This window comes from Spea bombifrons, chromosome 8 (assembly GCF_027358695.1).
Source record: "Spea bombifrons isolate aSpeBom1 chromosome 8, aSpeBom1.2.pri, whole genome shotgun sequence".
Classification (NCBI taxonomy): Eukaryota; Metazoa; Chordata; class Amphibia; order Anura; family Pelobatidae; genus Spea; species Spea bombifrons.
Window position 1 is genome coordinate 22335059 of NC_071094.1, and position 4363 is coordinate 22339421.

A 4363-nucleotide genomic window follows, 5' to 3' on the forward strand; every position below is an offset into this window, starting at 1 on the left:
TAAAATTATAGATTGTAAATGTAACTATAATAACCAACCGTTCCATATGTGCACCTTTTTTTTCTCTTTGATTGTGTTAAAAAGCTACAATATTTTTAACTAACTGTCCTGACTGAAAGAAGTCAGTTAATTTTTAAATGTTGGAGGGGAAAATTCAGAAAATTTGCAAAAATCTAGCAAAAATCTGGCAACAATATTTAATGTAACAACCATTTGAACCTTTTTATATGAATCTGCCTCTCATTCTGCAAAGTATGATTTAAACACATTAACCTGAGAAATATAATACCATATGCCTTTCCAAACCATAGTCATGGTGTCAAACTAGAACAGATGATAGTACTGCCTCTGAGCAAGAAATGGTTAAATCTGTTTGCCACGTTACCCCTCTGACCTATAACCCTACAGTTACATCATTTATCAACAAAGCAAAATCCTGGCACGAGCTGTACATGTTGATTAAAAACATGTTATTTGGACAATATGGCACCCCAAGAAACAACACTTTAAGTCACTTGTTATAAGTGACAGCAAAGACAGTGACCTATGTAACAAATTATATGGTACTAAATATCATTATTTTCCAAGTAAGATAAACTTGGACATTCGCCAGATATCTGCCCTCTTTAACATGTTGTTTAACAGGATTTTAGAAAACTATTAGGTAAACACTGACTGCAATACACAATTCACTCTATAAACAGGTATATGTGCTATGTTAACTCAGTCACAGTGAAGTCATATTCTAAGTACAATAACTGTGTGTACGATGTGTTACAGGAACTCTCTAGAAAAGTACTTATTTACTTATTTGCATAGTGCAAGTGTACACTATACTATATAGCTCTGTGTAAAGCCTAATGTTCTATCACTTCCAAGAATTTGGGGCAAGTGTCCAGACCTGTGACCTACAGCCGCTCCATATAATCTGACATCCTGAATGTAACCAGCATTTCAGTTCCAAAACATGAGTTTGTAAATCAGACAGCGACAGGAAATGCTACAGTTACTTACTTAAGGAAAACAAATAAATTGACTGATTTAAAATTAAAAAACACCTCTGGATTCCCAGGAGTTAAGTACCTAAAGTGATTGCTTAATGAACCGTGCAGCCTCACCAAAAAAGAATGTGTGATAAAATACTTTGTGAATACTTTACTATGCATTACCTAAAATGTTAAAATTCGAGAGAAGCTGCCGCTCCCATCCTTCTCCAGGGTCTAATGTTTCTAGTTACCGATTGGCTGCTTAAAGTAGCCATTCAGTGGCAGGAAATCTCTTCCATTGAAATAAATGTGAGTGCTTTGTCTGCAGTCGCTGAGCCAGAGCCAGAGCTTTCTGGTGGTACCTATACCATGTGTTCAGCCAAACATATCTCCTTCTTGGCAACTAACAGGGGGTGAGGAAAGGGGTAACAGGGTGCTGCCCCAAGGTTCAGACTTGGGGCAGCACCCAAGGTAAAAACCTCTCTGGTGACTTTCCAAATGGGATCTCTAGTTATGGTGCACTGCTGTCTTCTAGAGAGCAATACAAAAAAAAAGATATATTAAAAATATAAAAAAAAAATATTAAAAAAGCCAAAATACAAAAATTTAAAACCGTAATCAGCTGTACTATCCTTTTCCCCTCATCTAAAAAAAATAACTCTGCAAAAAAATACTTGATGCAGTAAGAGAAGGTATGTAGCTGGTTGTTTGAATCCACTTTGCTTGCTATATATCTCCTAACAGCTCTGTTAAAAATAGTGAAATGGTTGAGAGAACATTTTTTGCTTTGATAATTTGGGGTCTATTCTCTAGGTAGGGTTGTCTGGAGAGTTTGCAAGAGAGTTGTGATTTTAACGCTTTGACGTCACTACACTTTTTAAAAGTCAAACCCTTGTGAACTTCTTTTGTAGGAAGAGCTTGGTTGGCCCTGGATAGTGTATAGTTAAACCATTGAAATATATTCAAAGTCTCTTCACCCCTTGAATTATACATTATTCAGAGCCAGCTCAGCCCTTCTTGATATAGAAACTTGTCAGTGTTTGGCCCTTCATAATGAAACACCCGGTAAGAACCACTTGGTCCATCTAGTCTGCCAGTTATTCCTGATGTAAAGGCTAAGAACTTAATCGGTCTTTGGACTTGTTTTTAGATTCTGGATAGATTAAACTTATCCCATGCATGTCTAAATTCCCTCATTGTATTAGCCTCTACCATTTCTGCTGGGAGGCTGTTTCATTTATCTACCAATCTCTCAGAGACTTGTGAACTGAGGTAGTTGAAGCAATAACTCTCCTGCCAACCCCCCCCTTTAGTGAATAGATCCCATTGTTTTTAACTTTAAATTTGTGTCCAACATATAATCCCTTTATAGGTAAACTAGACGAAGTTGGAGAAAGTAGCAATGCTTTAAATTGTGATTATTGACCATCTTTAAATGCAGGTAAATACCTTTGACAAATACAGAATAAATAAGTAATCCAATGTGGTTTAACAGAGAGGTACGAAACACTGTAAAAAAGTATTTTACTGTCTTTAAGAAAGAGGGGATAGTGGAATAATTTCTAAAACACAGAGAAAATATGAGAATTCATTAAAAAAAGAATCAAGTTAGCTAAAATGGAGAGTGAAAAAGATCATTGCAAGGGAAAGCAAACAAAATCCCAAAACAGAAAATGTAGGATAACTGAAACCGGTTACAGAAGACAAGATAAAGGCAGAGGTGCTCAATTCATCTTTCTCTTCAGTTCATTCTTATAAGGAATGTCAAGAATTGCACAAATAAAAGGAGATCATACTGTCACCTACCTCATACTTTTGGCTGAAAGGCCAAAATACAAGAGAGATTAAATACTCTGAAGGTCAATAAAGCTCCTGGACCAGATTGATTCCCCCTCGGGTACTTAGGAAACTTAGCTCAAATATATATTATTTAAGGATTACATTTTGACTGAAAATCTGCTATTGGATTGGAGAATAGCAAAGGTGACGGCTTTGTTCAAGAAGGGGTCCCGTTGTGAGCTGGGAAAATGTTTAAAGGAATGTAAAGAGATGAAATCCAGGACTTTGTTTCAGGTAGCAATGTTAGTGCACACAGTCAACATGGATTTCTGGGTAATAGGTCATGTAAGACTAACTCACTGACTTTCTATGGAATGGTAAATTCCATGTAATCTCTCTGGAAAGGGATTTAGTCAAAATAGGAGAATGGACAGTCCGTTAATAAAGGCTGTCCAAAGGGGGCATCTTTGTGGGGATATGATAAACCTTTACATGTATGTTCAAGGTCAATACAAACATCTCTTTGGAGATCTCTGTATAAATCTTACCTTCCTGACAACACATGGGCATCTATTAAAATTGGAAGAAAGGAATTTTCATCATAAAGGAATAGACTGCCATCAGGAAGTTATTTCGGCCAATCCAATCATTATATCCTAGCTTTGGATATTTTCCTGGATATGAAATGCATACAGAGTTAACACGAGTAAAAATAGATAAGGTAATGTTGATCCAGGGTGAGTCTGACTGCCTTGGAGTCAAGAAGGATTATTATTCCCTTTGAGATGACATTGCCTTTTTTGCTTTCTTCTGGATCTACTAATATGAGTTTGTATAAAATGAATATAATATGCTATATCACGTGTGCGTGAATTAAATGTGTAAAGTGAAAAAGGTAAAAAAAAAGTGATATACTTCCCAGATGACCGCAGCAACCCAAAAAAGCACTCTTCCTTAGGGTGCGAATATACAGATATACGGATGGTTGGGGCGCAGGTACATATAAGGGAAGAAAACAAATATATATAGTGTAAAAAGTATAAACACTAAGAAATGTGTAAAATTATGAATGCACTCACAAACAAACAGAATGCTTCAGGCCTTTCAAGTGATGTTAAAAGTGGAATCTTTAATTGATCTTCATATAAGATCTAAAAAATAAAACTGAACATGGTGCAGTATCTTCAATAAAACAGTATTGATTATTTAGATTGCACTCACAGTTCATCCATGCACGGAGTGCATATAAAAGCGAATAAAGTCCACCGGGAGGGGGAGGGGAGTCCCGTATGGTCTTTCCTCGTGAGTAAAGAGTCCGCCGTGGGGGTTCCGTGTAGTCCTTCTGACGCGTTTCGCCGTATGGCTTCTTCAAGAGAAGGGTTTTCTATCCGGTATTCTTCTGTGTTCGGTGTCGCTGTTCTTTTTATATATGTGTTCCTGTCTTATCCTCTGACGTACGCTCTGACGTTTTTAATGTAGTCGCATTCGGGCGCGTTCGGATTTCTTCGGCTTTCTCCGTCTGTTTATTTTTCGTTGTTGGAGTTCCGTAGCGAAGCCGAACAGAGGATAGCGTACACATCTATCTAAAATTAAACATT